The 13,242-nt window shown below is 60.2% G+C and overlaps 2 long non-coding RNA genes across 2 annotated transcripts; both read right to left on the reverse strand.

The window, feature by feature from the left end:
* Positions 1-5,868: 5,868 nt before the first annotated feature.
* LOC120228075 lies at positions 5,869-6,773 on the reverse strand. Its single transcript, XR_005527405.1, has 3 exons — positions 6,725-6,773; positions 6,324-6,449; positions 5,869-5,939 (listed from the first exon to the last, which is right to left on the reverse strand). It is a non-coding gene; the product is annotated as an uncharacterized LOC120228075 (long non-coding RNA).
* A 386-nt stretch (positions 6,774-7,159) lies between these two features.
* LOC120228782 lies at positions 7,160-9,840 on the reverse strand. The gene is made up of 4 exons (XR_005527591.1): positions 8,900-9,840; positions 8,488-8,727; positions 7,997-8,198; positions 7,160-7,719 (listed from the first exon to the last, which is right to left on the reverse strand). It is a non-coding gene; the product is annotated as an uncharacterized LOC120228782 (long non-coding RNA).
* Between the last annotated feature and the right edge of the window lie 3,402 nt (positions 9,841-13,242).

Here is a 13,242-nt window from a genome sequence, read left to right on the forward strand (position 1 = left end):
CACGGCCTCCATGTTCTAATTTTCCCCACGATGAGAGTCAGGGGTGAGCCCCCCGTCTGAACGGCCACCACACGTGCCCCGAGTCGCCCCGCTGGGTCTGCTGCAACAGCGAGTCGGGGAGGGCATGGCTCTGGGTCAGGTTCACGAGACCCTCCCTTTTCCATCCGTCTTCAACCCAGTCAAGACCCCTCATCCCCCAAAGCTCAAGGAAACCTCGTCCCGCACCCCCAGCGGGAGCAAATCCTTCTCCCCAGAATTCCAGAAGGAGAGCTGAGCCGGGCTCCCGTCCCAACCCCGCCACTGGCTGCTTCCCCGCGGGAAGGCATTTTGCCTGTTCGAGCCCTGTTTTCTCATCTGCCAACGAGGCCAAGTGTAGAAATACACAAGGCGTTTTTGTGGGGAGCACGAGGCCACAGGGCTGCCAGGCGATGCAGTGTAAACAGGGGAGGGGAAGCCGGGAGCCCAGCCTGTTCCTCTCTCATGTCCCTTTGGGAGAGCGAGTTCGCCTCCCCGGGTACAAAATTTCACAATCCTTCGAACGTGGGCATTGAAGACTCTAGACTCCCTTCTGGAGCTTTGGGCACTAAAGTGTTTCTTAGGTTACGGCTTCTTTGGTATCGATTGCTTTCTGGGTTGTGAATCATCCATCCACCTGTGCACAGGTGGATGTCCACAGTGCTGCCCTGTGCTTTTTGGTACTTCTGGGCGCGGATGTGATTTTTTTTTCTTAAATAGTTTGTCATGTTGGTTTCCATATAACACCTAGTGCTCATCCCCACAAGTGCCCCACTCCATGCCCATCTCCCCCCCAACACCCATCAGCCCTCAGTTTGTTCTCAGCATTCAAGAGTCTCTCATGGTTTGCCTCCCTCCCTCTCCCCCACTATTTTCCCCCTTCATCTCCCCCACGGTCCTCCGTTAAGTTCCTCCTAATCCTCCTATACGTGCAAACATACGGTATCTGTCCTTCTCTGCCTGACTTATTTCGCTCAGCATAACACCCTCAAGGTCCATCCACGTTGCTACACGTGGCCAGATTTCATTCTTTCTCATTGCCGTGGAGTATTCCATGGTATAGATAAACCACATCTTCTTGATCCATTCGTCCGTTGATGGACACTTAGGCTCTTTCCATGCTTTGGCTCTTGTTGAGAGTGCTGCTGTGAACATTGGGGTGCATGTGCCCCTGCGCATCAGCACTCCTGTGTCCCTCGGGTAAATCCCTAGCAGTGCTAGTGCTGGGTCCTAGGGGAGTTCTGTTGTTCATGTTTGAGGAACCTCCACACTGTTTTCCAGAGGGGCTGCACCAGCTTACATTCCCACCAACAGTGCAGGAGGGTGGGTACGGATGTGATTTAAAATCTGCCCTGCGGTGTTCCAATTCCGAAGTCGGTCTTCAAAATTTTGATCACCCCGGATGAATGATTTTGGTGTAAAGACTTTTTTTCTTTCAATTCTAACACACAGAATTTAAGAATATTTTCCTGCTCCCGAGCAGCCCTTTTCAAAGCTTCCCGCCAGGTGGTCGATGCCGCCCCGTGGCAGGAAGCCTGGGCGTTCACCAGCTTTGCTCTCCGCCAGCCTCTGATGACTGACAACAAGCCCAGCAGCAGGGAGGGCGCGCTGACCACCGATGTGGACTTGATGCGCGTCCGCCGACTCTGTGAGGCTCCGCGTCAGAGGTTCTGCCTCTCCCCGAGCAGAAGTGACGGATCGATGGACGGGGCACCCGCCTGATTGATTTTGAAACCATGACTTGGGCACCCACATGACCCAAGTCGATGGATTCCCTTTTGCACAGGGCAGGAGCCTCGTGTGACTCTCCCTGAAATACATCCAGCTCGGGTAAGGCTCGCGCCCTTGCCCCGGACGGCGGAGGATGCGTTCCACTCACACCTCTCGGCCGGGTGGCCGTGGGCGCCTCCTAGGGCCGCGCTACCTGAGGGCCACGAACCAGGGGCCGGAAGCAGCAGACGTGCGTCCTGGTCACAGCTCTTGAGGCTCCAGGGAAGGACCCCGCGTGCCCTTCTGTCACGTGCCGGTGGCCGCCTTGGCCCCCCGTGTTCTTGGCGGGTGGGCGTGTCGCTCCGGCTTCTGTCTGTGCCACGTCTCAGACGCTCCCTGTGTCTGTGTCCGAATCTGCCCTTTTTCTTAGGACACCGGGCATCGGATTCAGGGCCCACGTGACTGCAGCGTGACCCCCTCAAAACCTGATGTCTGCAGAGACCCTACTTCCAAATACCGGCACGTCCGCAGGGCCGGAGCTTAAGGCTTGAGCACGTCTCTTCAGGAGGCGCGGCGCTCCCCGCAACAGGGAAGCTGCTTTTGTTTTTGGTGTCAACATAGCTTACGCTTGGCGTTCATCAGTTTTGGAAGTCCCGTCATGAAGTGTAACCCAGAGGGGCGCCCGGGGGCCTCCGTCGGCTCTGAGAGTCCGCTTTGGCTCAAGTCATGGTCTCACAGTCTGTGAATTCGAGCCCCGTGTGGGGCTCTGTGCTCAGAGCCTGGAGCTGCTTCTGATTCTGTCTCCCTCTATCTCTGACCCTCCCCTGCTCATGCTCTTTCTCTCTCTGTCTGTCTCTGAAAAATGAATAATCATTAAAAAAATTTAAAAAAAAGAACGCTCTTTTCTCCTCCACCGTCCTCACTGAGAATGCCCTTCCCCCACCCACCAGGGTTGCGTTCTGTGGGTAGAGCAGGGGCCAACCTGGGATCCAGGCCTGTGGCCTCACCACTGCGAAGGGACAGGCACGTAGGCAAAGTCTGGGGGAGTGCGTGCCGGCTTCCGGAGCCCTCTCCCGGGGGTCACACAGGACACACTCAGTCCCCAGCAGTGCTGTCCACCAGCGATCATGCTAGGGAGGGACTCAGTGCCCAGGGTTTTATCGGGGGGCGGGGTGGGGAGGTCACGTGGCTGCCCTCTGCCTGGCACGCACCCAAATCCCGGAGTCCCGGGAAGAAGCAGGTGCTTGGCGTCAACCACACTGTTGGCACACAAGTGTCGGCACAGGGAGCCTCTCTCACCAGCACTGGGAGCAGGGACCCTCCCCAAATCCAGGCTCCCGGACGCCGGCTGAGGGACCCTTCTGGGGGCTGTGGTTTAGCTCGCTTCTGCAGGGCAGCCCTGCCCAGAGCATGTCTGCGGCTGTCTGGGGCCTCCTCATGACCGCACTGCTAGGGTTTTGACATTTGGAACTTCCCTGACACGTCCCAAACCCCAGCGCCATCCCCTTACCCTCCCCACGCTCTGCTTTTGGGTCCTCAAAGCCCTCAGAGCAGAGATGTCGTTCTGGGTTTGTATCAGTCTGTTCTCGGACGTGCGGAGAGCAGTGCAGCCCGCCCTCTGTCTCGGATCCCCCAGTACAAGGATGAACTCTACTGTCGGCTTAGTGTTTCCACTCTGGGATTTCCAGGACAGAAGTGAGTGATCCTAGATCGTTTAGAAGTACCTTGCTTTCTCAGTTGCAGCTCAGTGTCCAGCGTTTCAGGTGGTGGAAATGTGTCTTCGGCGTGCTCGGCGATTGTGCAGAAAGACAGCGTGTCTGCGAACTGCGCGCTCACGGGCCCCTGCTTCCCAGCGGACGCGCCACCGCGCTCTCTCCCTGTGTGGGTCTGCGGCCAAGAGCTCTGACCCAAGGCGCCAGGGCTGTTCCTCAGGGACCAGGCGCTCCGCTAGGCACCGCGGCCACTTCCCTCTGCGAGGGTCTCTGCCACTCTCCCCTCTGGGTGGGCGGGTTTCTCAGGCCTGTGTCTTCCGTCACTGCTCAGATGCCTGTGGGTCTGAAGGTCACGGGCACCTGAATCCCGGTGCAGACAGGAGACCTGGACGGGGCAGCCGGTGCCGGGGCTGCAGCGAGCTTGTGTCTGGCTACTGACTTCGCCCGACAGGTTCGAACATTCCACGCTTGCTGTGGCTTCCAAAAATTTCCCGCTTCTTAATTTCCGAGGCCTGACGAAGAATCGGGGGGGGGGGGGGATGTCTCACTTCGTGGAAGAACGTTTGCCCCAGAACTAAATCCTGCATATTTTCCAGTTCTCTCTGTTGGTTGGGAAGGGCCCACGGTTGGCGGAAGAACTACCCTCGTTTGACGGAGACCTCGCTTGCGCACGGCTGATTTGGAGGGAGCGTGGGTTCCTCCCCTGGCCAAGTTCCTGTGGGACTTGGTTCTGGGGTTCTGGGGACCTATTCGCACACGCAGGGCACCGCCGTTCAGCCTGGAGGCGGCCTTCAGCGTCCAGCTCAAGGGCACTGAGCTCATCCCGTTGGGCGGTTTGTCTGACCCCCCATCCTTGCTGTGCCTCTCCGGCCGCGTTTCTTTTCTTTCGAGGCCTCGCCCTTGGACCTGCGATCAAGGAAGAACCGTTTGCACGGCCTGGGAACTCGTTCTCACGGGCTGTCTGTGCAGGGGAGCCGGGTCCTCCTGCCGGGCTGCCCTCTGGCGGCCCCTGTCCCGTCCCGCGAACCCTTACCCGAGCCCTGCCGCGGGAAGGTCGTGCTGGGCCGCGCCGTCAGGGGCACAGAGGAGCCAGCTCTTTGGGCGTGTCACGTTCAGAGTGACCCTGAACCCAGGCCTTGGGCAGATTGGAGGTTAGTTTGGGAACGTTCTGGTGGGACAGGGTTTCCCGTCCGTGGCAGTGCCGGCCACTCGAGTCCCCATCAGGGACTCACAAATCCCACGCCAGTGTGAGGACTCTCCGCCGGGGCTGGCTGGAAATGCCCTATGTGTCCAGCGCTGCTCTAGAGCTGCCGAGCAGACCTGGCTCCCTGTGATGGCTCCAGGGGTACAGGGAGGCTCCCCGAGAAGGCTGGTGGGGGGAGGGCTCCCCGAGAAGGGTGTGGCTGTGGGGGGGCAACCACTGTTAGACCCAGCAGTCACTGATGGTCTAAACTGTGCCCTGGAGGGTGCCTGGGTGGCTCAGTGGCTGAGCATCCGACTCTTGATTCCGGCTCAGGACACGATCTCCTAGCTTATGGGCTCGAGCCCTGCGTCAGGCTCTGTGCTGACAGCTCAGAGCCTGGATCCTGCTTGGGATTCTCTCTCTCCGTCTCTCTCTGCCTCTCCCCTGCTCTCTCTCTCTCTCTCTCTCTTTCTCAGGATGGAAGAATAAACTTAAAAAAAAAAATACTAACAAAAATAAACAAACTGCGCCCCGGAGCCAGCAGCTAGAGACAGGGGTGGGGAGGAGGGGTCCGTGAGAGGCCTGAGCTGGAGAGGATGACCTCTCAGGTGGGTCCGAGCTCGGGAAACCCCAGGGCTCCTACTGCCAATGGAAGCTCTGGCCGCTTTGTAGCCAGCCAAGGGGAACCTGGAAATCCAAGATTCCAGAAGAACAGCACGAAGGAAAAAGAGAAGCCATCAGCCAATATCTGTCGGGGGGCCTCGACCGCGTGTTTAGGGCAGAGGAGCGGCCTGACCCCAGGGCCCGGAGGGAAGCTGGGAGCTGGAACCGTGCTGGGCGGTGGGGCCAGGCGTGGTGCCAGCCCTGGTGTCCCCGGTGGTGGTAGCTTGACTGTCACTACTGCTTCCTCGTGCTCTTCACGGCGTGCTGCCTGGCACTAGCATGGGCAGAGCCAAGTTCGTTCAGAGTAGCCAGAACCCAGAATGAGTCCGGGGACCCGTCCTCGGGAGAAGACGAGGTGTTGTGTACGGTGGGGTGTCAGCCAGAGACAGCAAGGAACGGGCCTTGCTCCTCACAGCGCTCGCACAAGTCTCGGCATTGGGCAGAGCGCAAGGAGCCCCACGCGGGAGCTACAGGCCGACCTCGGGGACGTGGCGGATTCGGTTCCCGGCCGCCACAGTCAAGTGGACACCTCGGTAAAGCGAGGATCACAATGAAGTGAGTATCGCCGTAGAGTGAGTCAAATGAACATTTTGGTTCCCAGTGCAGAGAAAAGTTGTGTCGACGCTACACTGCAGTTTGTTAAGTGTGCAAGAGCGCTGTAACGAAAAGTGTACACGCCTTAATTTAAAGACACGTTACTGCCAAAAAAGAAAACCAAACAAACCCTGCCAAGCATCTGAGCTTTCAGTGAGTCATGATCACCGATCACAGATCGCCGTAACAAATAAAATGTTTGAAATATTGTGGGAATTCCTGAAAGGTGACACAGAAACAAGAAGCAAGCAAACGCTGTTGGAGAAAAGGTGCCGATAGACTTGCTCAGCACAGGGCTGCCACAGATCTTTCAGTTATAAAAACTGTGGTCTGTGGGAAGCCCGGTGAAGCGAGGTTTCCCCGTATATGGTGTGAGGCAGGGCTCCAGTCTCCTCCAGGTATCTACCTCGGCACGCTTAGTAAAGTGGAACCCCATGGAATATCACCTTCAAAGAGACGAGCAAATGTAACTGCCAGGCCAGAATCCAAACCCAGCGACGCGATCACTCCAGAGGGAATTATGAAGCCAAGACATTTCCGACGGAGATGCAGAGAGGTTCACCACCTGCCGTCTGCGCGGAAAGACCGTAAGGGCTGTGTTTGGGAATGGAGTGGCTGAATATAAACGGAAGGGCTACCCAGATCTCAACATGGTCCAGCCGGGACTCCGTTCCATTCCAATTTTTTTTTTTTTTGACGACACCAGAAGCATATAAACGACCCAGTGCACAGGTCCTGAGCAGAGCCGGTGGTCTGATCCACCCTTTTCATGATATTTCCATCCCCAGGCTGGCAGGGGGTGGCTGGCTCAGGCCCAGAACGCTGGCTGGAAGGAAGTTCTCTTTACCTTCACAAGTTTGGGACCGCGGGGGGATCTGCTTCTTCGTGTCCTCCCTAAGTGGAAGAGAGAAGCTTTTACAAGAAATAACTTTTTCAGCAAATCCAGTGTATTTTTTTAACCTCGCATTTTTTCCTCCTTGCAATTGTGACATGTCTACATGAAATTGGCCACAGGAAGGAAGCCCCGTTCAAGAAGCTATTTTCTGAACATCCCTCTACACCCTGGATTTCACAACATGCACACATTTAGTGGGAGGGACGGAGACTTTGCGCCCCCGCGGCAGTGGTGGTTGGGGCGTCCAAACTGCACTGACATGTCCCGTGTGACCCCCTCCCGCAGGCCGAGAAGGCAGGGATCGAAGGGTAATTAAATATTTATTTCGGAGAAAGAGACTTTTCGGAACAGAAAGCCTAACCGCCTCTGGAAATAAGCCTGAAGTCAGAGGTCAAGTCAATGATATTCCACAACGGGGAAGTTACAAGTTTAGAGAAGGGCCAGGGAAAGATAGGATGACCCAACCGCCGCGAGGTACCAGTGACTCTGGACGCCTTTAAAAGCACCCTTTTGCTTCTGCGGGGAGCCCACGGTCATTGGTTTAGGGCCCGAGGAGCGCGCGGCCAGCACCGACGGCTCACTGTGACGTCTGTGCTCGTCCCTGTGAGCGAGCAGGGCTTACCCTCCGGTTTCCCCTTCTGTCTTGGCTCTGGGGCCCATCAAGCTGGCATCGAGCGCCCCGCACGGAGACGCGCTGCCCGGCCACGTCGCAGGCGTGATCGAAGCCCCCTGACCGGTGCCGGACCTCCTGTCACCCCCCCTTCCTCCTTCCTGGTGGCGGCGGTCATCGCCTCGCACCTCGGAGCCCAAGCGTGGAGCGCGGCTGCCACGTTTGGTGCCGCGCGGGCACCGGCCGCTCCACGTGTGCCATCCCGTCCTCGCGGCGGCTCTCTGTGGTCGTTCTTCCTGGCTGCCGTCTGACGCAGGCTCGGGGCGGCCAGGGGCCTCTGGAGGAAGGGCACACGGCAGGGATCGCAGAGCGGGGCGTGGCCACAGGCCGGGAGCTCCCCCGTGCCCGGCGCTGCGCCCCACTCCCCTGGGGGTGGGGGCGGCTGGAGGGGACGGCCGCCCTCCTCATCAGCGTCCTTGAAGTGGGACGCACCGGCCGCGGGAGGCACCGCTTGCCCCCAGTCCTGCTCCCCGGCCCGGCGTCTTCGCCGCCGCCCTGGTTACCCATGTGGCTGCCGTGCGTCCGCGGCCGAGAGGCCGCCTCATCGAACTCACGTTCTTGGTTAGGAAGCAGGTGCACGAGGGGGAGGAGGAGGAGAGGGACTAGACGGATGCGTCCGGGAGCGTCGCTGCCCGAGAAACTTCTCCGGACGCCGCGGCCTCGGGATTCTGTGGGCGGACTGGCGACTCTTCAGCCGCCCCCCCCCCCCCCACCCGGCTCAGCGTCTCCTCCTGCGCGTCTTCCGCGACGGTGGGCCTGTCCCAAGGGCGTAAAGGAGGAGCCGCGTCAGCCCGGACGCCGCACGTCATGCCCGCTCCCACGCGGGTCGTCAGGAGGCCCTCCCACACCAGGACTGGGGACGCTCGGTCCTCCTGTGAAGGGAGGGGCCGCAGAGCCGCGGGGCTGAGCGGGGGGTGGGGGGGGTTGCAGGAAGCGCGACGCACGGAGGGGGCATTATTCTGACACCCGCCCAGACCGTGTGACCAGCTCCGGGCAGAGGCAGAGCTGGAACGCACGGAGTCCCCAGGAGCCCCGCCTAACTTACGGACGGGCGGCTCGCTCCGAAGAACATCGAGGAGAGACGTGCTGTGTCCGCGCCGCCCCCCCCAGTCAGGACTGTGCCGGGCGGCGAGCGTTCCCCGCGGAGCCCACAGAACAGCCACGGTGCCGCCTGCTTCCCCCGGAGTACCCCGGGATGGGGGGTGCTAACCCCCCCTCAGAGTGGGCTCGCGGGGCGCCGGGGGCAGGGAAGAAAATTGGAGACTCCATTTAGATTTCCATTTGCCTAAAAAAGAGATTAACCGCACTATGTTTATAAGCAGAGACACAGCGGGGGCCTTCCCGTGGCCTCACGCCAGGCGACCTGAGTCCCGCGGGGACACAGAGGGCCCCGAGGGAGGAGGAGACCCCACAACCTGGACAACGGCTCGTGGCGCATTGAGGGGCGTGGTGCGCACCTGTCTGGATGTGGGCCGAGGGTTACGTCGTGTTAACACTTTGCCGCAGTTGACAGGGAGGCAGAGCCCGGCCCGGGGGTGTTCTGTGCGGTGCTGACTCACTGGCAGCGTTTAAAGGAGGCCCGACTGAAGCGCTTTTCCATCAAGGCACCAGTTCCAAATTGCCGCTTTCATTTTTGGGCATGAGGCGTGGCTACCTGTCGACTGATGTAATTTCTCTCTTTGTAATTTATGTGTATTATTTATCTTATTAATAAATATTAAAATAAGCACACTTAACTTGTGTCTTTGAGGCGGAAGACATTCAGACTGCGAAGAAGAAGATTTAGGGGCTCCCGGCCGGCTCAGTCGGTGGAGCATGTGACTCTTGATCTCAGGGTCGTGAGTTCAAGCCCCGCACTGGGCATGGAGCCTGCTTAAAATAAAAAAAAAAAAATGTTTTTTGGAAATGTTTGGAATTTTTCCCATTGTGCTGTGATTTCTGGGGCTGAAAATGAAGTGGGAAAACCACCAAATACTGCTCGTCTGTGCATCTGGGACTTTGGATGCGTCATCTTTTATGTTTCTCCTGTTGCATTTTGTTGTCTGTTTTCCGCTGCAAGTGGCCCAGAGGGCGCCCGCTTCATCTCCTTCATCTTCCTGTCCCCGGACCTGCCTAGCGCCTGGCCCGAAGGTCGGCAACTCGAGGCCCTCAGTGGCTCAATGGAGTTTCGTCCTAACTGCTTGCTGTGAGCAGAGCCCCTCATCGTGAGTGCCTTCTAGATCCTTCTGTGAGCCTGGGGCAGCTATGCATGGCACTTAACTGCACCCCTCCCCTTCGTCTTCTGTTGTGGGGTCGTTGGCATCATCGACACAAGGCGGTGCCTCAAGTAAACCTCTCTTGTTCTGGGGGTTGAGAGAGAGGCTCTGTTCTAGACTGTTCTGTTCGCTCGGCCTGGGAGTTTCTTGCCGAAGCCCGGCAAGGAACTAGGACTTCTCAGCTGTCAGCATGCTTCCTGTGGGCGTGTTTGATGTGGCATCTGCCTTGTAATGGTACCTCAGTTTCCTTTCTTATCGTTCAAGGAATGGGTTGGAGCAGAAGACATTTGAGGTCCTGTGCAAGTTGCCCATGGCTGCGACAACGAATGGCCACAAACCTAGTGGCTTCAGGCAACACAGATTTGGGGGCGCCTGGGGGGCTCAGGCAGCTAAGCGTTTGGCTCTTGGTTTCAGCTCAGGTCATGATCTCATGGTTTTGTGAGTTCGAGCCCTGCATTGGCTGACAGTACGGAGCCTGCTTGGGGTCCTCTCTCTCTCTCAATCTCTGTGTGCACCTCCCCCACTCACGCTGTCTCTGTCTCTCTCAAAATAAATAAACTTTAGGAAAAAAAAACAGCACAGATTTATTTCCACACGGTCTGGAAGTGAGAAGCCCGACGTGGGACTCGGTGGTTAAAGTGCGGCTCTCTGTCCGCAGGGCTGTGTTCCGTCTGGAGGCGCCGGGATGGATCTGCCCTGGCCTCTCCCGGCTTCTCGAGGCGCCCGAGTCCCTTGGCTCAGGGCCGCTCCTCCGTCTGCACAGTCTGGCAACTTCCAATGTGTGTCTCTCTCTGACCCGGACGCTCCCTCCTCCCTCTTCTCAGGGAGATTATGTGGCCCTGGGTCGTCCAGCGCAGCCCCCTTTCTCCAGCACTTGACTCAGTCCCACCCTTGCCCGTCTCCCCCGCTCCCTTCCCTCTTCCGTCCTTCCGGGGACCCACGCGATTTGTAATCACGTACGTGCCCTTTTTAGACGCTCCGTCTGCTCGCTCACGCCTCTGTTGCGGGGACTTAGAAAGGGATGTTGGCTGATTACCCTCAAATTTAAAATTGCTCCCCTTCGACCCATTCCTGTTCTCTTGCGGGCCGTGCTTTTGTCCAGAAGAGAGAGAGAAACACCAACGCCACCTTCTAACCGCAGGGCTTTCCCGGCCAGACTCGGGGCGGTACACGTGGATGAGCAGGTGGCCTCCTCACGCGACATCGTGCCGTGGGCAAGGCCAGGCCTGGCGAGCTGGACGCGGGGGCCGTGAACCCTCCGTGAAGGCCCTGCCTGCGGTCAGGCCTCGCCCCTGTCTCAGCGGCCAGGCCTCCTGCCTTCCGGGTGCTTCCGTTCTCCCAGTGGCACGGGAACTGGAGACTTGAGGAGACAACTGTCCAGAGGGGGGGAAAGGTTAGAGAAGTGGGTACGGTCACCGGACGGCAGGAAGGCTTGCCAAGGGTCACGGGCCGCGCGGCCGCCTGTCCCTCCGCAGCCGCGTTCGGGCGCTGGGCCGGGGACGGAGAAAGCAGAGGGTGGCATTCAGCCAGGCGTGGTGTTTGCTGAGTGGGTGACGCTGTGGGGGCAGGTTCTCCTTCCTTTCCTGCAGAGCCGGAGGGACCTCTCGCCGCGGGCCGAGGGTGCCCGGGTCAGAGGTGGCGGGACCTTACGCACATCGAGAACGTCCCTGGCCTTCCCACCAGAGCCCAGCGACACCGGAATGTCCTTTCCTTCAAGGCTGCCGTTGATTGTAGTCTGACCTCATGCACCAGGCGGCGGCGGGGGTTGAGTGGTGGGTGGGGGTGGGCGTGAGCACCCCGCGCCCGCAGCTCTGTCCCCGCCCCCGCCCCTCCACTGGGGACTCTTATCCAAAGAGAGAACTTACCACAAACGGTCTTCATCTCGAAGGCAAAATCCTCTCACTGTAATCGTGCTCGCGGCGCAGGTGTCTACCGCGTGCGCAGGAGACGGTGTTCACGAAGCACAGGACCTCGAGAAGCTCGCTTTCTTACTGGAATCGATCGGCTGGGACAGGGACACACCGATACGTGGCATTCCGCAGGCTCAGACCTGGGGATCAGGGCCGAGCCCGGTCCCTCTTCTCTGCCCTGGAAGACAGGGGCGAGGGGAGAGGACCGGGGGGCGGGTTGGAAAGACCGGGCGTCTGGCTGTGCAGCAGGTCACTCCTGACAGGTGTGATCTCGACGCCTTGTATGGGCCACGCTGTGACTCGGGCAGCCCGAGGGACTCCCCCGTTTTCCTCCTGGGGCAGGCCCCGCTGATGGGAAGTGGTGCCCGATAGTTCAGTTTCCTTTCTGGTCAGCTTCTCGCGAAGCCTGCGCCTCTGATACTTGAGGCAGGTGGGGGAAGCCCTTCCGAGGAATTTTTGGTGCTGTGGGGGCCCCCTGCTCCTCAGTCTCCCGGAGGGCCTGGGGCGGGGGGCAGGTGAAGGTGGCCGGCGTCGAGCTGGAGGTCCCCGGCCACTCCCGAGGAAACGCGGGCGAAGCCCGGCAGGCAGGTAGGCACCCGGGGACGACATTTCAGAGGCCACGGGCCTCTCCCCGGGAGCCCGTGCTGGGAGTGGCCTCGGTGGGGGAGCCGGGGGCGGCTGTGGTCCTGGGGCAGGTTCGCAGGAAGCAGGGAGAGGGAGGCGGCAGAGCAGAGGGGAGGGGAGGGGATCTAGAGGGGCCTGAAGCAGAAGGAAGAAACGGAGCTCAGTGGTTTCCAACCGGGCGCTTCTGCCCGTGGGGACACTGGGCGGTGTCCCGAGACAGTGGCGGGGGGGAGGGGTGCCGCTGGCACGCAGTGGCGCGAGCTCCTTCCGGGGCACAAGGCGTCCCCCTCCCCACCGGCCCCAAATGTCAGCAGAGCCTTGATGTGACTCCAAGGACTGGCTGAGGTGGGGGGCAAGGACCCCTCTGTCTCCCACCCGCTCTGTGGGAAAACCCGTCTGACTGGGAACTTCTCCAGTGGAAAAAGCCCCCCCCCTTTTCTTCCCCTTGGGTTGCAACTAGCGTGTGTGATGTGGCCTCTGGGCGTTTTGTGGAAACGGAAAAGTTCAGCTGGGCGCAGCCCCGTCTGGGATCCTTTCCGTCGAAGCCTCCGTCCGGCCCCGCTCGTCCCGGCGGGAGGGGTTCCGCGGGTCCCTGGACGCAAACGGCTGCACGCGCGCTGCCCCTCTGCGCGTTCGCGGCGCAGCGCCTCCGGCGGCCTCGGGGCTTCCGAGGTGCGGGGGCGCGGGCGGCTGGCCCTGCGGGTGAGGGGCTCCCTGGTGGCCGCTCACGCCAGCCCGGCCTCGCTGAGCGCGTCTCCCGTTAGCGGGCCCTCACCGTCGGGACGGCATCTCGAGGGCCGCGGACTGTGCTGGGGCTCGGGCGCCGCACCGGCTGCCTCCCGGCTGTGCATGGGGGCTGGTGGGGGCGCAGTGCGGGGGCGCAGTGTGGGGGCGGGGGGCTGGTGGGGGTGCAGTGTGGGGGTGGGGGGGCTTGTGGGGGTGGTGTGGGGGCGCTGTGGGCATGGCGGGGCTGGCCCGGGCGCAGTGGGGGGGCCGGGGGCTGGCACGACC

Source organism: Hyaena hyaena, unplaced genomic scaffold, assembly GCF_003009895.1.
Source record: "Hyaena hyaena isolate Hyena2069 unplaced genomic scaffold, ASM300989v1 scaffold_1, whole genome shotgun sequence".
NCBI lineage: Eukaryota > Metazoa > Chordata > Mammalia > Carnivora > Hyaenidae > Hyaena > Hyaena hyaena.